A 21062-nucleotide genomic window follows, 5' to 3' on the forward strand; every position below is an offset into this window, starting at 1 on the left:
GATCAGTCTGATGAAAAATTGTGTCCAGAAACATATTTTAAAAGAATAAAAGTCATGAATATTTTACAAACCAAAATACATTGAAAATATGTTAAATATTACATCCTCCTCTCAACAGATCTGTCTCTTGTTTTTTCCCCACTCATTTTCTGGAAAACATAATGCTCATTTTACACTTGGTTGCACAAATTTTCCAAAGGGAAAATTAATTTTCTTTTAGCTCAGAAAAGCTCAGACCAATTCACTGTTACAGAAAAAATAGCTTACATAACCTGTTGTTTGTGGAAAAAAACACACCTGTACTACAGAAAATACAAATACCACATATACAGGAAACACTTTGCAGCTGAAATCTTAATGCAAGCTTATCAAATTTGTGCTTCATAAACTCTGTCTGTGCAATACAGAGATAAACAGAGACATACTACAGTGTAACAACATGGGGACACTAAATATATTTAATATGTTCAGAGAGTTTTATGTCCCAGCTCATGAGTCCCAACGTAAAAATCGACAGAGATTTCATAAACGCGCTTTTTAAAACATTTAAATTACTAGATGTCTTCAGCAGGGGCACGATGAGCAACAGCTGCAAAAGGTGGTGCCTCTCCAAAGCCGACCCAGCATCCAGTGTCCGGCTGGATAATTAGTAACTAAGGAATGAAACCCAAAGACTCCTGCAAACTGCAACACAAGGAAAGGCTGCAGAGAGGCAACACAAAGAGCTGATAGCCCACATGTTTGGGGTGGATGCACCATGCCTTTATTAAAAGTTTCTGAATGAAGATCATCCTCTAAAACAGCACTTGTCCATGCTCGGACTGTTTGACCGCTGACCCTCTGGAAAAAGCTGCAACACATCTGGACCAAAAAAAAAAAAAAAAAAAGAAACTGGAGGAGGAGGAAATGAAATTCACACAATCTGGCAACCCAAAAGTTGCGCTAATTAACATTTTATTCTTAAAATAAAACTGCAGTACGAGTCGTAGCCTACTGCAGCTACTACTAATGAAGAGAGTCTAACCTCTTTGTTCACACGGAGCTGAACAAAGGGAATTACACACTGACACATTTCAGCGCCTATGGAGAGACTTTTGTCTGTGTGTGTGTGTGTGTGTGTACATGTGTGTGTCTGCAGGGTGGAAAACACACACACACACACACTGAGAGTGAGTCTACAGGCTTGAAATTAATTCAGAAAAAAAGAGTGGGAAGGAGGGATGGGGAGGCAGAGAGGTGCTGCTGAATGCATCGCTATCCGTGGAGCCTGCACACGCGCATTGGGAGCGTCGTCGGGCTTGCGTGCGCGTCCTCGAGAAATAAAGAAAAGAGGAACGGGAAGAAGAGGGGAGAGAGAGAGAGAGAGGGAGAGAGAGAGAGAGAGAGAGAGAGAGAGAGAGAGAGAGAGAGAGAGAGAGAGAGAGAGGGAGAGAGAGAGAGAGAGAGAGAGGGAGAGAGAGAGAGGGAGAGAGAGAGAGGGGCAAAGCCGCCATCGTCTTCCTCGCTTGCTGCTGCAGTGTCTGATTCTCTCTCCACCATCTTCATCAACATCATCATCCTCTCCTCCCTCCTCTCTGTCTGTCTGGCCCCCCCTTCTCCTCCTCTTCCACCCCCTCCTCCTCCTCCTGTGAAGGCATGGCCAGATATCACAGCGACAAAAGAGAGAGACGGTGGTAGAGAGACCTTGAGAGAGAGAGAGAGAGAGTGAGGGAAGAAGGCTGCAGACTTTCAGAGCTGAGAGGAAGAGGAGAGGAGGAAGAAGAGATTGAGGAGTCTCCATCTTCGCCATTTCAGTATGTTTTCCTTCCTGTCCTCTCTGATATTTCTCTCATATTCTCGCTCTTTCAGCAGCTCCGGTTACCTTGTGCATATTCCTGTAATTTTCCTACAGTGTCATGCTTGTGTTGTTTCAGAGCTCAGTTGTGTTGACAGTCCTCTTATTATTCCTGTAACACTGTGAGGCTGTGGAGTGTGTCCGTGCCGCTCTCTGTGCGCCTTTGCGGGGACATTGTCTTGCTGTAGCACCTCTGTAATCTCCCTTTATTGAATCAGTCGTGCTTGTGCTGTTCCTGTGATATTTTTCACATGTTTGTCATGTTGTGCGGTGTGTCTATGGTGCCGTGGTGCTTTGCCTCACTGTCTTTTGTCACGCGTTGTACTGAGTTTAATATTCTTGTGATATTCCCATCGCAGCCCTACAGTGAGCCGTTTGAGCCGCGCAGTCTGTGGTGACCTTATGCCACCTTTTGATTATGTGTATTCTCGTGTTTCATTATTGGACCTGTTTATAATTTCACTTTTATTGCTTTGAGGTGTGAGTGAGCAGACCCAGTGCTCTGTAACAGCCCTGTAATATTTATCTAATGCTCCTACTGGGTGCCATAAAGCCTGCATTGTTCTGTATGGTGAGTGTATAGGATACCTCAGCAGACCTCTGTAGGATATGATAATCCAGGCTGAGGCTGTTGTGTATAGTACTGCATATTCCTACTAGCTGTCCAGGTGATCCTGTAATTTTCCTGTAATGATTCCTGCAGAGCTGAAGTGAAGTCCGTGGTGACCTCACGGCACCTTAAACACCTCTGCTTTATGTTTGTACATGCAGCATCTCTCTGCAGGGGAGACATTTTCATTTTAATTGCCCAAATCCTTAAAAGGGTTTACAGCCTTGCACAGTAAAAAAAAATATTTTTAACACTCACAGTAGCATAACTTTACTTAATAAATGATCATAACTTGATGCTGCTTCTGTCAGAGTGCATTTGCATCTTTAACTTTTAGCAGTAAACATGCACAAATGCAAAAAAAAAAAATCATAAAATGATATGAAATAAATGCTAAAATTGGCTGTGCATGCTCAGTTAAACTAATTTAGATTAAGCGACAGCACAACATAAAACCTGGATCACTTTTAGGCTCCACCATCCAACCCAACCATCAGCGGATTACAGAGAAGATTCTGCCACGTCTTATCTTCCGTCTGCTAGCTGTGCACGAGCCTACGCTGAGCTTATTGTACATTAAAAATATATTCTATTCATGTCAAATCCAGTCTGCAAATTTTAGTTACTTGATTAAAAAAAAAAGTTTTAGTACAGCAGTGGGAAATTACATCACTAAAACTCCTGAATAAGAAGCACCTGATTTCCCTGCAGGGGGAGATTTGGGGGGGTTGGAGGCTGTGAAGCAAAATCAGAGCATGTATCTTTAACATTTATGACTGGTGTCTTCACTCCGATATTACCAGGTTTTTTTTTTTCCTCCCCTCCACCAAAAGTTTCAGGAACTTTCCCAGAATAAAAGTTCCTTCAGTGGATTTTAAGGTGCGTTTCTGCAGGAGGTTCAAATCCCCGAGGCAGATAAAGCAAACCAGGCTGCTGACCAGCATAGCTGCTTCTTCATTGGTCAGAAAACCTCCTGGGCTGCTCCTCTACTGTCTGTCTCAAACTGCACATAAACCTCGTGCAGGTGGAAGTTTTAAAAGAGAAAATGTGGGTGAATAAAAATGCTGTTAAAGGCAGCATCCTACAGCTACTGTCCATATGCATGTGTGCCCCCCCAGGACTAATTACTGGACCCCAGAATAATCATGTGTACATTTTTAAGGCCCTCAAAAGGCACATAGAGCTTCCTGAGCAATACCAGGTTCATATTTGCACAGCTGTTTGGCCAAATACAAATGTTACCATTTAATTAAAATAAATAGCTGTGTATATATGCAAGTTTCATTTGCACCTCTTGGACTTCCTGAGGTCTTAGTGATTCTAAATTGGCCAAAGATGTTTAAAAGATAAAGGTTTGAGTGGTGAGGCAGACCAGGGACGTGCCTGACAAAAGCTATTTCCATATGCATGAATGAGCAATGAAACATGAACGTGTGGGGTCCCCTGGACCTCATTTGTCCTTTTTTAAAAGGTGCGTTTTTTCTTCACATTAACGTGCAAAATTTTTACTAGATGTTCGAGACCGGTCTCCATGGGAACAAACCCGGGGGGGGCAAATAAGTGCGCTCAGTCCAGGGCACCAAGGTGGCTGTTAATTAGGAGGTTCATAAGAAGGGTTTGTTGCCATCGTGAGCATCCGATCAGAATGCATTTAATTAATAAGCCATTAGATTATTACCCAGTGAACAAAGGTTTATTATCCAACTTAAAGTTAATTGCAGGCATGAAGACAAATGTGAGACATGGACTGTTAGATTGGAGCTGCAGGGCGGGAGCGTGAAGGTGGAGGAAGTGAATGAAAGCGAGCGCTGCCCTCAAATCAGGTGTGACAGGCGAATTCAATCAGGAAATGAGCAGGTGAGAAAACGGGTGATGAGAAAAGGAGGGAAGGTGAAGGAAGTACAGAAACCTATGAAAAGTAAAAAAAAACATTAAGACTTTTACTTTACTGAGTGAATATAAAATGCAGCATAAAACATGTTTTCTATGAAACGCAGATGTAACTGATTTTTTCTTTTTTCCTTTTATTTTGCTTCTTCTCTGTTTTTCTGAGAAATTTCTTATTAATTATTTTCTATTTTTTTTTTTATTGTCTGTGCCACATGCACCTTTATTTCTATCTATAGTTGGGGGGTGAGGGGTAAAGGAACTAGAAATCTTGCCACCCGGTGCTGAGTTGTTGCACCTGCTGGGGAATTAAAGTTAAAACAATCTCAGTGCAAATGAATCAGGACCCTGGCTTCAGGTGGACTCGACCCTCGGAGGTGGCACGCTGTCTGGATTTACGTTAAAGTCGAAGTCAGGGCAGCGTTTAAGCTTCGACTTCATGCTGTAGTCCCTCGTGACCTGATGAGCTTTTACATAAATGAGTTTCAGTTCACTGCAGGACGTCTTTTAAACTGTCTGAGGTCCAACAGAGAGTCATGGATGAGTGTTTGCAAGGATGCCCTTTGTATAAAATATATTTTAATTCCTTGTGTTTGTGCATTTTAACTTCTTTTTATCTTTTAGTGCCATTTGAAGCAGAAGCTTTTTGTTGGATATCAAAGTGTTCAGTTTTCAGCGGCTGAGCCTCTAAACGTTTTATTAAAAAGACCCTTAAATGCTAAAATGTATCGTTTTTACGTGTATGCGCTCCTGAAGCGCTGTTGCTCGGGCGTTGTTCAAATGGTTTATGTTGTTGGACTCACTTTGTGCTGCAAAGTCAGACGTTCACTCTGTTAGCGCCCGCTCGTGTGGAAGGTTCGCACCATCGAGCGCAGTGCTGTTTCTACACTAACGAGCCTTCAGTGCATTTAGGCTCTAAAGCCCTCCAACAGCAGCTCTGCTCACTGTTAACTGCAGGTTAGCTGAAGGTGCATCTGTTTATGTCTAACATGAAGGAAGCTCCACGCACTCAGGAGTGTGTGTGATTGGATTTTTGTGGAAAATAAGTATGTTTTTATGTGATTTTGTAGCCTGCATGTTTTTTGAAGAATACTTTATATTTAACTTTGTTCTTAAAAAAAGGAATTAACTGGAGGCATTTTGGAAATATTACTGAAAACACCTGCACGTGAAACAGAACGGGTGCATTTTAGGCAAGTCGTGGGGATGATTTCATAACTGTGAGTAGAATTTTAAATAGTTGCAGATGCTGAAAGTTGACGGTGTCCTAAAAGTTGCTGCTGTTTCTCTCCTACCTGCTAATGAAGAGGTCCTTCAGCAGCGTGGCTGCGCGCTCGTCACAGAGTGGGTGTTTGGGGGTGAGGAAGGTTAAACAAACCGAAAACTTTTTGGACTTTCTCATCTTTAGGCGGTACGTTTATGTCTATATTTAGATGCTACAAATATCTGACTATTTCCTGACTTTCCTTCACCTTTCGGTCATCATTGTGGCCGAGCGAGCTTTGACCTTTGTGCACCGCTCTGCTGTTTATCGTATTTCTGTCGATGGGGGCAATGAAGTGGACCCAATCCGGACAGACGGGAAAATTTCAGGGAAAACGCTGGTGATCGTGCTTCCAGTTGATTTCAGTGTGTGGTTTGGAGTGAACCACCTTCTTCTCTGCTGCAAAGGGAAGTGAGTGGAGACCTGACAAAATATAATCTTCCTGTTGGACCTGGTGTTGTGGCTCTGCGTGAACCGAAGGAGATTTCTCTCCTGGCTGTTTTGCTGTGTAAACAAAGACACCAGGTGAACTCAGTTGAGAAGTAATGAAAGAAAAACTCCTTTATTTCCTTCGGCTCTCTGCGGAGTCTGAGTCAGAGACAGGCCAGAGCCCGGCGATCGCTCATAACTGCAGAGAAAAATAAAACCTGCCTCATCTCCGCAGCCCAACAACACCTGTGTGTGACAGAGGATATTAAACACAGGTTCAGCTCACACTTGACCAGTCATAGCAGACTGCTGGTCACAGATAAATTCTCCACCTGTGGGTGTCTCAGATAAAATCATACCTGCTGCTGTTCGCCGTGCTGAACGAGCTGTTCTGTTTCAATTTGCAGCGTTCAGTGAAGTTCAGCTCAGTTTCTTTACAGCCCGGCTTTGTGGCTCCGGCTGCCATTCACATCTTTTATGCAAACATTTCACTCAACAACAGAAGTGCAAAGATCAGTGGCTGAATGCAGATTTGCAGCAGTAAAGTCCAGAAATTAATTTGATCAAATTTGACCAAAAAAACTACAGTTTTCAGTGAGTTTTACATATTCAACTGACAAGTGAAAGATCCCCAGTTTAAGACTTGGAGGAGACACAAATCCCTGGGAGAGCTGCACCAGGAAGGGCATCCGGTGTAAAAATCTGCCAAATCAAATATGTGGATCCATCTGCTGTGGCAACCCCCCTCCCCCCTCCCTTGTGAATCAGGGAGCAGCCAAATGAAACTTTGAAACCACGAGAAAGTTTGGACCAAACCGGAGCCACAGTTGTTACCCAGACACGAAAGAGCAGCAAACAAAGTGTAATGCTGCCACCTGCATGGCACAAACTGATTTTTGGCAGTTATGACAACCAAGCAGAAACAAATGAAGTACCAAACGAGTACCAAAAACTGCAGTTCCTCTAACGGCCACTGGAGGCTTGCTCCTAAAATTAAAGGATCGTTAAGACGTCCAACTTGAAAGCAGAACTGAACAGAACCAACTTTGGGCTCTATGGATATTTCTCCCTTCATAACAGCTGTAACACCTGTGATTTATTTCTTTCCTTTTAGGACTCATTCATGCAGGTTTAGTTTATTAAGGCTTAAATTTAAGGGAGCGGCTGCTGAAGCCGTGTGCCGTCTACGAGGCCTCATTTCCACTAATTCAGGTCAACCAACTGCTACACGGTTAATTAACAGAAAAGCCAAAAGTTTTTGCTCCAGTAGTTGCAAGAAATTCTAGTATTTTATTGGTCTTGCTTAGCACTAATTGGCAGGTTTTGTTGCATATTTTACTGTCCTGAACGTCTTGAATCCATTTGTTACATACTAAAGAAAAATTAAACTGAAACGAGCTGAGATTTGGTTTAAAACTGAGTCAGTGTGCACAGGTGTGAAGGTGTGTATTTTAACCCAGCATTCTCAGGTTCTGTAGATATTTCTCTCTTTTTTTCTCAGCAGTAGTGACTGTGAATAATGGTTAACACATTTGGTTAGCAAGTGAAAGGTTGCTGGTTCAATTCGAGCTGGAGACACAAATCCCCTTTGGGGTTGGGTCAGGAAGGGCATCCGGCGTAAAACCGCCGAATAAAACATGCAGAGCAATCCGCGGTGGCGACCCTTTGTGGCACTGGAGCAGACAAAAGTTAACTTTCTAGTAGAGGCTGTGCAACATTCAGCTGTGGGAGTGGGAGATGAAATCACATCTAGTGAAAATGTGATGGACAACACTTGGATCTTCAGGGTTCGAGAAAATCAGCAGCTGCAGAGCGGATTAATTTTGGGAAGGCTGGAAGAAAAGCTGAAGTTGAATCTAAACAGGGTGAATGTTCTAGTGAACTGTTCCCTGGTTAGGAAGAACATCACATTTCAGGAAGCCGTTGGTCACACCTGCAGACGGCTCAACACATCAGGAGGAAAACACATCCTAGGCTCTGAGGTGGGCCAATGGCTGCTCGTGATATCGTAATATATGACAGACCTGCAGCCTCAAAAACAGTGCTACTATTCCCTGTGGTCAATACTGTCCCAGCTCGAACACTAAGGCAGGTTCATGTGATGCCCCAGGATGAGAATGCATTGGATCTGCACGGGAGTTATAATCGGCATCTTTCCGGCTTTCCAGAAAATTCCAACCCGGTAAGAAGAGAGCCATTGGTATGACACTGACATTTGCAGGTTTACATAACATCTGAGCAGACTCTTCCTCTGTGATGCAACACTGTCAAGTCAAACCGCCGCGACCTCGTCTGAACCGCCCGCCTGCACGTCTGTCCGTCCGTCCGTCTGTCTGCGGTTTATTAAATCTAAGCTGCTGCCAAGACAGCCATCAATCTGATTACCTCACTCTGATCAATGGAGGTCAGCACGCACGCACGCACACACACACACACACACGAACTAGATAAGGACACATTTTCAGTGATTCAGTGTGGGTAGATTCTGTTCTGTGTGTGTGTTTGATTTTTACACTATGAGTCATTCGAGGCTCCACAATAGACTGTGATGAAGCCTTCTGCATCGTGTGTGTGTGTGTGTGTGTGTGTGTGTGTGTGTGTGTGTAAAATCATTCATCTTAATAGCAGACCGACAGCTGGTTTCTATGGAATCCAGCTCAGGGCGAGCTGATTGCTGGAAAACTTTTTTTTTTTTAATCTTTTCTGACCTCTGACCTTTTTATTTGTAACATCTGTAATCATATCGCACAGCTGGAGTCTGTCTGTGTGAAAAGCTTCTGTCAACTATCTTAATTTTTAGGTTTCCTTTCATAAAAAGGTAGAAATTATGTTTTCTGTTCCCTCACGCACCCAAATGCACGCGCGCACACACACACACACACACACACACACACACACACACACACACACACACACACACACACACACACACACACACACACACACTCTAATTCAAGCAGGAGTAATGATTGTGGTCTCTGTAGCCACTCACGACCTGCTCTGTCTGCTTGTTACAGATCATTAAAGCTTCACACGTTGACTGCATCCACTCATCATCCTGTCAGTCCCTCGGCCCCGCCCCCCTGCTCTCTGCCTCAGAGGTGGATGATGGGAGGTGGAGGAGTCGTTAGTGACCAAATCTGTGTCTGCATGATGAAAATTGACAGTTCGATTGGAAGCCGATCATGTGAGCTGCTATTTAAACACAGCGGTTTGTTGCTTTTAGAAGTATTTTGTTTGTTCGAATGAACCTACTGAAGGTTAGATAAGAGTTATTTTAGCTCCTTATTCTTATTTAACATTTTTGCTTCATTTGAGTTCATGGAGTTCTAAAAATGTTTAGTTTTAATTACATTTTCAGTAGTTTTAGCTTTCATGTGTTTTATGTTTGTCAGATTTTCTCTTCGTCGAGTATTCGTCAAATATTTTGTCCTGTAGAGACGTCGGTCTCAGTCAACAGAAGCAGCAAAACCTCCTCGAGCTCGATTTGTTCACAAATTGGCCAAAACTGACAAATGCTGGAATTAAATTTGTTTCCTGTTTATTTCTTTTTTCTTTTTACATTTTATTTAGTTTTATACACAATATTATTTCAGTTTTTTCTTAGCTTTACTTCAACTTTGTTTGGATCCGCCAGCAGCTCCTTTTTGTTTCTTGATCAGTTTGTTGTTAAGTTAAAAACTTTTGCAAACATACAAAGAAAGTTGTTGTTGTAGCGCCGCTGAAACGTCTCCAAACGGACGCTTCGCTGTTAGATTCCTCGATGATTTCTCCCATTATTGATCACTGCTGCTGACGTGTGGTGTAGGTCACAGATACCCAGTCCTGCTTTTTGAACTGACTCAGTGCAGCTTCTATTTTAGTTTTATTTAACTACAATAACAGTAGATGTCACAGTAGAATTCATTTGCACATCAAAGTGTTTGTTGGTAGAAACTCCAAGGTAGTATTAAGTCATTATGCCAAATTTGTTATTACATTTATTTTATTACGTTTTATGTTATTAAATGCGTTACCAACTTTATTATATTATTATTTTATAATAATTTAACTACAGGTAAAGATTTTAACCAGCACTTTAAACTGCAGCGGCACCAGTTAGCAAATACTTTAACCTTGAAAATTTGGGGTCTCTCAAACCGAGAGGAGTCAAAACACCATTTAAATTATTCTCAGCTTTATGTGCATGATAAAGAGCAGAAACCGAAGATTTAAATCATGTCATGCATTTGTCCTCAGAATCACTAAAATCATTCCTGCTGTTATAACATGTAGTTTAATATCTCACACAAGGGGCACTATTTAAGCTGGTTCAGCCTGCACGCCTTTACTTCTGTCTCTGAAAGCCTCTTTGCAACCCACCCCACCTCTAGCTCCTCCATTTCATGCTGTTTGTGTTGCCTCCCTAGGATCTATCGTAGCTTCATAACAGGAAGGTTTATTCTTCACAACAGAAAATCTATAAACATATCTCAGATATCACTAAACTGAATATAAACCACTGGCCTTTCACTTCAGTCTCTTGTACAGAACTTGGCCATAGTGTTCCTGACTCAAGACAGTATGACTCTCAAAACATTTCCACAACTTCATATAACTGTCCAGAAAAGTCCATTAAGAGATTATAATCACAATGTGTAACAATAAACACATTCATTGTGAAGATAAGAACTCTTGTTCTTAAATCAACCCTTTTAAACTACATGTATAAAAGACAGTAACACATTTGCTTTTAACCATTTTAACACCAATTATTGCATTAAGTGCATGAATGAAATGTCTTTTTTAATACTTTTAACTATTGTTCCATTTTGTTTATACAAATAATTAACTTGGTTCATTAACACATTTAATGCTATAACGCAAACTACCAGCTATATAAAGTGCAATGCTCCTTTAATGGCGCTTTTCTCTCATCAAAAATCACACATCGGCAGTCGCCATTACTCACCAAGTCGCTTACCATATTACATTACTGGTTTCAGTATTAAACCACAAAATATGTCCTTCAACTAAATAACCAGAAGAATAACACATGGCTGTTTCATAGAGTGCACTGTGAATAAAAGTTCAGATGTGAGTTCAGCAGTTTCTCGTTTGGTTTAGGCTAGCTTCCCCACACTACTCCACATTAGCCAAGTCCGCTAGCATTAGCATTATTTAGCATGCATCCATAAACCACGATTTACACACCAGTCTCTTCACAAACGGCTTCCTTTGCCGACTTGTACAAGTCTCTCATAAACAACATTATCCACACATACGGTCTGTATTGTACAATCGTTGTAACGTGTTTTTACTGACCTGTGGTAAAGAATAGCAAAAAGCACACACGTTGAGCTATCGTAGCATCATAACAGGAAGGTTTATTCTTCCTCTGTGCCCCAAAACTACTGCATACCACGAGCGCGATAGGCGCCCTCTAGCGTCCTGCTGTGGAATGGCACCATAACACACGAAACTGCACATAACTCGCAAAAATGCTTAAATGACAGTCAAATTCACAAATATAACAAAACAAAGGTGTGACTGTTTTTCTCTTTATCCCCTTTTGATACTTCATCTCATAAGTGAGATCATTCCAACTCTACATTTGCACTCACTGATCCTTGCTCTGTTGTTTGTCGGTCTTGCTGCTGCTGCTGCTGTCCTGACTTCTTTGTCTTTCCTTGCATGCTCATGGAAGCTCCCAGAATAGAGCCATACTTTCAAACACCATGTGCTGCAGACTGAATAACAGACATATTAATACGCTGAAAAAAGAAACGCTCCTGTCTTTTGTCTTTTAGAGACCAGTTTCTATACCGGCACACAGTTTGTGCTCGCCAGTCCCAGTGATTCAGACACTGCAGGACTGGGTTTGAAAGTGATTTTGCTTTGGAAAAATTGTGGGTTTGATGTCAGGGATCAGACTTTAAGGTACATTTCTTTCAAAATGACGTCCTCTGAGCCAAATCCTCCCTGTTCCGTACATTACGGCGTGTTTTTTTTGCTTCCCGTGAGCCGCCGCCTCCTCCACACGAACCCGATCGAGCTCACGTTATTAGAAAATCCAGTTGTTGAGAAGCACGACTTGTTGCTCACAGTCCTGTTAAGGATTCACAGCATGCTAAGATGCTGACTTACATAAGAGTGCTGTGAGTTTCTCTGTGAGATGAAAGCTGCATCATAATATAGTGATCTGATGACTCACATACACCCAGGAATTAATGATGGCCTTTAGCCTTTCTGGCATTTTACGACCTTCTGCTTTATCACTTTATAGCTTTTCAGTTGTCTGACAGAAACCGACACCTACCTGCGTGCCAGTGAGTGACAACCGCTGCTGCACGGGATCATTTAAGGCCAAATTCAACATTTAAATCTGTGTCTGTGTGTGGATGTTCACAGTTATGAAGTGAATAATCTTCGACAGACGCTGGTCTGAGGGCTGAGGAGAAGTTTTATCTCCTCTGAAGTGCTGACGCGACACCTCAGACCTGGCCATCTTACTGGGAGGAGGAGGAGGCCGGCAGGGTGTTTGTGTCCAGGCCTGAAAATATGAAACATGGCACTTCAGATTCCCATGTTTACAGGAGGGCGCGTGGAGTGTAGCAGGGTTAATTATGGCCTGCCCTCCTGCAGGAGAGTCAGGCCTTTATCAAGCCCATGTGTGAAGTGGGCTCATGTATCCGTGCACTTATGAAATGTGGAAAAATCACACCAAGACAAAAACAGTTTATTTCCGAGCTGCTGTCACCAGGAATAACTCTAACAGGCTTTAGTTCCTATTTCCTGAATTATGAAAATGATTTTATACAAAAGTAGTTGGTAAATTATGGAAATAATTATGAGTTACAGTCCTGTATATAAAAATGACTCGACTCTGAACAACAGCAACAGCAAAATGATTCTCACAGTATTTTTACTTCTTTTAAACTTCATTATCCTGGTTACACTTTCATACTTTTACATAAATACCTCGCAGCAGAGGACGCTGATATTCGGCTCTGATGTGAAGTCCTGGTTGTTGTATTTCGGTGTTCAAGCATCTGAATTCAGCTGTGACTGAACCTGCAGATCACAATGAGCTGCTGCTGCTGCTCAGCCTCTCCCTGTGATTGGTCAGAGGTTAATTGACGCGGCTAATCATCCGATCAGTCCAGTCTCCATGGAAACCGGGATGGAGTGAGGGAGGTGATGTACGAGGAGTCGAGGCCTTCACACCAGGCTTAAATGCTGCAGCTATTTTTTTTTAAAGAGTGTGTTTACATTGCAAACTGTACTGCAGTATTGTGTGTACATCAGTGTAACAGAGTGAAGGTCTACTCTGCCTTTTGTATCAGCTGCTATCGCTAAGCTAATCAGGTCATAGCGTGATAATATTTAGCTCTGGTAGTGGATGAAGTACAGAGGTCGAGTAAATGTGGTTGTCTTTTGCAGATACCACTTCATGGTATTAACATGAATTTAGCCAGTTTTAGAAGACTTGAGCCTCTGAAGCAGCAGTTCCTGTTCCTTCCTTTGTACACGGTTCAGCCGAATGAGCCGCTGGTTAGGGTAGTTCATACATGAGCAGTCGATCTCCACTTGGCTACTTAATATCTGTCAGTTATTTCTCTCCACGGTTCATATCAATATTAAAACAAAGGCCCCCAAAATAAATCTTAAAATAATAATAAAAGCATCAAAAACACATCAGGAGTGAAATGCCTGCGTATTTTCATGCCTGGGTGTAATGTAACGCTGTTTTGCTGCCCCGTCATGCACATTGGTGTTAGTGGCCTGATGCACTGGCTGCTGGAATATCGGCTGCTGATCGATGATGATTGGTTTAATTTTTCACTCTCTGGTTAGATTTTAAGGACTTAAAACTACTTGGTTAGTTTTAAGCAAAGAAAGTTTGGGGTCAAAGAGTAGCCCTGTTTGTTAATGCCATAACCGGGGTATCAGGGTGCAGATGGTACAGGATACCTTATGCATCCATAAGCAACACCAGCAGCTCAGACAAATGGCTCTAACCGATGCCACAGGAATAACACTGGCTGCAAATATTGCCCATTCCAAAGCCTGGACGCCCTTTAGATCAGCACAAGTTCTGGCATCTGTGCCTCGATGAACTGGCTGCAGCTAGTTCAGTGCAGACGCGATGGCCCTCCTTTTAACGAGCTACAAAATCCTCATTAGGAGACGTGAAGTGTGGCAGTGGAGTAGGCTGCAAGTTTTTCACCCACCACCCCTCATTGTTTTGTTTTCACTTGCTTTTTTTCCCTTTTCGCTCCCTGATTAGGTTTAGACACTGAAGATTCCTCGCTTAGGTTTGAAACACCTTGAAACGCTTAGGTTTGAAACACTGGAAGTATTTGACTCCCAGGGAATGAGGGTGGGTGAGGGCTCGCAGCTCTAATGCTGACAGTTGATTGTTGCGGTTAAGAGAACCTAACGCGAACACTGGCTTTATGGTGCTTTATTATTATTAGACAACTTCTGGCACCGACTCTCAGAGAAACTGGCTGTTAGTCGTGTCCATGCAGGGTTGATGGGATTTTAATTGGTGAGGATGGTCTTGCTGTACCACAGCGCTGTACGGCTGCTTAATATATCAAAAAGGTAGAACAGGTCTTTATGACTTTGTGCAGAAAATTTCATGCCAATCAATCAAACAACTCCACTGATATTTTGGAAAGACCTTAAGTGGTCAAGCAGCCGCCGTCAGCTCTAGACTCATATAAATAATATTTTATAGGTCACTAATAAAAGCAGTTTACATCCAGAATAATAAAAAAAATCTGTGCTATATAGAGACAAGCATGAGGCAGCGCTGCGCCTCCCCCTCTCCTTTCGTTTGTGTTGTTTGGTTTGTGCACTGCAGCATCACATCACACACCAGGTGCTTCTGTTTGTTGGGTTTGATAAAAGTTCTCGGCTGTAATAAAACACAGAGCTGCTGTCTGGCTCTGGCACAAACACACACCTCACCTGGCTGCTGGATCTGTGTGTGTGTGTGTGTGTGTGTGTGTGTGTGTGTGTGTGTGTGTGTGTGTGTGTGTGTGTGTCTGCGAGAGCTTGTTTGGACTCACAAACATTTGCCTGTGAGTGTTTGGATGTGTGCAGCAGACTCTCTGCTCCAGCCTGAAACTGGAGCAATTTTAGGGAGCGATGACAAATGATTTACAATAATTTTTAAGTATGAAAGTGGGTCCTCGGGTTGCTCAGTGATTTCCTGTCTATCCATCCGTTTTCAGCTGCTTATCTGCAGTCGGGTCAAAGCAGCAGCAGGCTAAGCAAATTAGTCCACACGTCCATCTTCCTGGCAATATCTTCCAGCTCCTCCTGGGTGATGTGGGTGGTGTTTCCAGGCCAGATGAGATAAATAATCTCTCAGGCGTGTTCCGGGTCGGTCCTGGAGTCTCCCACCAGTTGGGTGGATCTGGAAATCCTCCAATAGAAGCCACCTAGGAGGCATCCTGAAACACCCAAATTGGCTCTTTTCAGCAGCTCCTCGCTGTGTGACTCCAGCCACCCTGTGGAGGAAAATAATTTCAGCTGCTTGTACTTTCTGATCTCTTTCTTTCAGTCACCATTTGGAGCTCACGGCCGCAGAGAAGGACGGGAACACAGATCGACACGCTAAGCTCCTGCTTTACCAATTTTTTTTTGAGCTTGAAGTCCTCGTCTTCTTCGGTCATTTTCTTTAATTGCAGGGAAATACTTCACAGACTGACATGCTGTCTAGGTGGCAATAAGGAGGGCGTCATTGCTGTGACGAGCCTGCAGGTTTTTTGCATTTCTTGGGACTAAAATCTCCCAGCTTGGAGTCTAACCCTGGATGTTCTGCAGTTTGGACCTCAAACATTTGGCTTCAGTTTTAAAGCACTTTTGTTGTGGTACTGATGCTGATCTTTAGTCATACATCACACTTCTTATCCTTTCTTGTTTCCCATTGGCTAGTAGGGGGCTGTTAAAATGACTGACTAACAAGTCCACTGTCCTCAACTGGTACTCAGGGTAACGATGAAAGCTTAAAAACAGGTTAAACTGACTGCAAACACTTTATACATGAACATGAAGTAAAGTTTTACCAGCGATTGAGGTGATTTGAAATTTTTAAAAATGATCCCTTGAATAATCAGAAGACGGCTCAAACATCCAGGCCCCCGGTGCTCGCTCCTGTTTTCTCCATCGCAGACACTAAACTGGTGCAGTTTTGCTGTTGAAACTGTGAATACTGATGCTCACAGTTGCTTATAGAAAAAAAAATTGTGCTGAACAAAAAAAAACAAGATTTTGGCTTGAGATTGTGACTCTTGGCGTGGGAGTGCAACTGGCTGCAGTTTCTCAGCCCTGAAAATTTTATGTGGATCTCTGCTGTGCTTAAGAAATAATAATGCTGGTAAAAAAAAGTCAAAGTTTAAAGCGACAAATTTCAACCCACCCCCACGTTCTTCAGGGGCCCGCAACTCACAAAATACTCCAAAAATATTGAAAGTAAGAGGCTGATTGGTTCGTTGGATATGCTAAAGTTACCGCGCAAAGAAATCCGCTGATTCTGAACGAGTCAAGTGGGAACTTTTCCCAGATTTCCCAGATTTTTATCCAGGGTTTTGGCTTCTCCCATCAGAGCACTGAACAAATGTGTTAGGGATGCAGTAAGTCAAGGAAAACAATCAGCTACATCTTTACTGCAGTAACAGATGGACGCGCCTACCACTGCACAGTTAGCAGACATACAACCCTCCTGAACCGCTATTGTGTGCATGCATCAACGCCACAACATGATTGGCTCATGGGTTTCCGTGTTTGGCTGTTGATTGGCTCTTTGGGGACAGGCTCTGCCTCTGCCTTTTAATGTCTATGCTGCCGCTGCTGCTCTGTGGTATCTTGATATAGATGGTGATGGTGCGTGCTTCGCCTCCTTCATGATTTTCTTACATTGTGTTGAACTTTGGCACAGTTTTGTTAAAAAACATCATCCCATCATAGATAATAGGTGCCTTAATGGTTTCGACCTACAGGGCAGTACACAGCCACCATTTAAAAAAAAATGCTGCACCTTTAGATTCATTTGAGGCAAAAAAAAAAAAAAAGTGCAATGAAAATAGGGACACCAGTACACGGTGTACATTTCTACTCTAACCCAAAAGTGTGGGAAACTCGAATTCATTTGTGTGCATTTGCACTCGAGTGTGTGTGTGTGTGTGTGTGTGTGTGTGTGTGTGTGTGTGTGTGTGTGTGTGTGTGTGTGTGTGTGAGAGAGAGTGAGGGTACATGCTGTATATTGAAGTGTGTTCCTCAGTATAGGGGAGCTCTGCATCATATTGTACCAGACAGGCAGAGTGTGGGACTGAATACTAAGCAGCAGGAAGCTCCTCTTCACACAGCACCAATCCAGCCATATAGGACACAGTGACACATACACTCACTGACTGAGCGCTTTTATTTCCTTCCATTTTTCACTTCACCAATTCAGGTTGGTCTTTCATAACAAAATAAATTACAGTCTAAGGGGAACACTGCATTATTACATTGTAGTTACTACTGCACAGAGTATTAATGCTCATTATTAAACAACGAAACACATCTGGCTATACTGTCTGTTTGCAAAGGCTACATCAGTATGATGCATTTTTTAACTGTGAAATCATGAAACTGTATGTTTAACAAAAAAGAGGACTGGACTGTTTTTGTTTTTACAAAAATTTTATTATGTTTTGTTTTGTATACTATACATTTGCAAACTATAAAAACACACTTTCTCCCCCAAATTGAGCCCCTTGAATAATAAAACAACCTGACTTTTAGAAGTTTCTAAGACAATGTCCCAATTTCCCCATTTTTATAATGAGTTCTCATTATAAAAAGTCCCTATCATATCATAGCTTTCCAAAATAAAATAGAATAACTATAATATAGCCTGATTTTTAAGAATTCAAAATTAAAATTTCCTTACCCATAAAGCCTTTCTTCCTCCGCAATTTTACTCTCTTTACTAAAACATCAGGATATTAAAAAATCCAGACTTTTCAAAAATGATTCAAAGTTTCCATTTAGACATCCTGATTCCCCATTTCCCCATGAAATCTTTCTATAAAGAGCCTTTAATAGGATATTTTTGTAGAAATAAGATACGAACTTTGCCAAAAGGTTTCTCACAATTCAAAGATGTGATCTAAATTATTCTTTCCCCCCAAATCTTTTATTTTCTTTCACTTTTTCTTATGTGCAAAACAGTGCTCTGGCTAAAGATACAACAATTCATATTGTCCTTAATTTCTAGACATACTCTCACTTAAGTTTCTCAGAAGTCGTCTTTCCCTCCAAATGTTTACTCCGTTTTCAGAAATGTGTTTGAAATGTTTCAGATTCCCACAGAGTTTCCAAAACGTCCTCAGAAATATTTTTTTTCTTATTATTTTTCTTCTCCCTGTTATGACGAAGCCCTTCAAAAACATCCTCACTCAACAAAAGAAGTTCAAAAAGTCCGACAGTACTTTGATTCACTGAAAATTGTCCTTGACTTTTCATAAAGCCCCAAAACAACAAACAAAATTTAAATGATTCTGTTTCCAAAATCTTATTTTTTTCCTCCCATTTTTCTTATATATCAAAACATGTTCTGGCCTCAAAATACAAAAATATTACAGCTTTCTAAATATATTGTGACTTGATTAAAGTTTTGTCATAGTTGTCGTAGTGATGCCAGAATTGTCTGACTTTTTAAAATTTCCCAAATTCCTCCCTTCACAGTGTTTTTTTCCTCCATTCTTGCCATTATAAACTCTTCCTTCTTACTCAACAAAAGCCGTTTAACAATTCAGTTTCCTCCCTTTTCAATCAATTTTTTCCTTTTCCACAAATGTCTCGAACTTCCCCTTCAGGAAAGTTGGCAACATTCTTCTATTTCACAATTTTTTTATTTTCTCCCAATTTTCCCTCACTTTTGAAAAAAAATCTTCTTTATTCCCCCCTCTGTACAAAAATCTGACTCTACGGAAATATCCGGATAAAGTGTCCTCACGACGTAAAACGTCCTCGCAGTCCTGACTGCGCTCACATCCAAAACCAGCGAGCGGTCCTCACAAGGACAAAGAGGAACGCAGAGAGGACCCGGCCTATGGAAACGCACATTCATAAAGACACAGCAGTGAGGTTACCATCTGCACACGCTCAAGCTCACATTAATGTGCGCACACATTAAGCGTGCAGCCCACTCAGTCGTATAGTTTACAGGGAGGTGGAGGAATTTTTTTTTCCCCGGCTCGGCTCTTCACGGCAGAGGGAGGGAAGACTGTGTTTGATGTAGGGCGCATTGGAGCGCGCTCAGTGAAGTGGCGGCCTCAGATGCACCCAGCCTCGGTATGCCGTGGAAACATAATGGGAGCTGGTTGAGAGTTCAGGCTCGGCCGTCCAGAATTTACATTTATATTAAGGCTGCAAACCCCCCCCCGAGCTGCACTGCAGCTGAAGAGAGAGAAGCACTCGGAGCTGCTGTGTTCACGTCTTCATGATCAAACTGTTGTTTCACTCTTGTTTCGCTCACTCTTCTGTTGCTCTTTGCAGTGAAATGCTCCCAGCGAGATGTGGATTTTTTTTGGGATCATTTCAGGCTACGATGAGGTCTTTGCGTTGTTTAAAATGTTGAAAAAAAAATGCAGCACTTTGGTTTGTTGGATTTTATGTGGTGTGAGTGTTTTACTGATCTCAATGCTGCATTAATGGTTTTGTAACATTGCATCATATTTCACAGAAGAAGCACATTATGAGAATCTTAAACAGTGCCCTAAATCACTCCCGCTGTCATTTATCACACGGTGTGCTATAGTTATACAGTACACAGTGACCCTCAGTAATTCCCACAGTGGACAAGTTAGTGTTGATGGCATGCACTCAGCTTTGTACTACCTATTTAAAAATGCGATACATCACATTTAATGGATCAGCTATAAGTAATTTTTGGACACTCCAACTGCGGGATCTTCTTCTTCCTTGCTGCTCCCTTAAGGGACCACAGCAGATCATCTGCCTCCATCCGACCCTGTCCCTCCTTCTCTGCCCTCTTCACTACGTCCTCGATCCTTCTCTGTGGTCTTCCTCTTTTCCTCCCTGATGGCAGCTCCATATTCAACATCCTTTCCCCAGTATATCCACCATCCCTCCTCTGCACAAACCATCTCGGCCTTAACAATGTTAGAGGAGCTCAACCTGAGCTCTCCCTCTGATGTCTCACTTCTAATCCTGTCCATCCCGGTCGCTCCCAACAAAAATCGTAGCATCTTCAACTTCAAGTATCTGAATCCCCATTTAGTCTTTCATAGAGTATCTATTAAATATGACGCAGGGAGTGAGTGAACAAGGAAACCTCACACAGGTGGGAAACAGTCAGGGAGTCAGAGAACAGATTACAGACAGGAAGTGAAGCCCCAGGAGCCGTACAAGGAAAAGCAGGGAAATGTAACAGGAAGCGGAAACAAGGAGGGCGTGCAGGGTAACACATGTTCCAAAAAGAGGGAAACAAAGTAACTAAATATCGAAAATGAGCTCTTATTGGCTAAATCTAACAGAGTCTTTTTATTGGGGGAGTGTGAAACAATCCTTAGTTCAGTGTGGAGTTTGGAGCCCTTTAAAATCTTCACTTTGTGCACACGTGCACAAATAAAACTGATCAAACCGGCCGGATGAAAAATGTGTTACGAGGGAAGGAACTCAGGCCTTGAAACGCATAAATGCCACGACTGCTTCACGAGCACAAACGTCTCTTTGTAGATGCAAAGTCGTTTGGAGAAGACCTTTCACACCCAGTTTCAAAGTGCTTTTCTATTGCATTAAAAAACGGGAGGATTTGAACCTGTTTTAAAGGTGATTAATGTCGAGGCGTCAAGAAGTTGTGTGTTTTGATATGTGGTGACTAAAATGCTGCTTCTATTCAGATGCTCCCAAGGAGTCACAGTTTTTATGCTTTTACGCAGACTTGCACCTTCTTTAATGAAAGAAACATGCAGGGAGATGCTCTTCTTTTATGCTGATAATTCAGCCAGGTATGCCTTTGAAGCATCTTATCC

General features: G+C 42.2%; 1 protein-coding gene across 1 annotated transcript in view; it reads left to right on the forward strand.

Annotated features, from left to right (window-relative positions):
• The first annotated feature begins 1632 nt into the window (after positions 1-1632).
• myt1la (myelin transcription factor 1-like, a) overlaps positions 1633-21062 on the forward strand; it is an 89494-nt gene continuing 70064 nt past the window's right edge. The window contains exon 1 of the mRNA XM_030721438.1: positions 1633-1793. The gene's annotated coding sequence lies outside the window, so the exon portion shown is untranslated. The remainder of the gene's footprint in view (positions 1794-21062) is intronic.

Source organism: Archocentrus centrarchus, chromosome 24 (assembly GCF_007364275.1).
Source record: "Archocentrus centrarchus isolate MPI-CPG fArcCen1 chromosome 24, fArcCen1, whole genome shotgun sequence".
Taxonomy (NCBI): domain Eukaryota; kingdom Metazoa; phylum Chordata; class Actinopteri; order Cichliformes; family Cichlidae; genus Archocentrus; species Archocentrus centrarchus.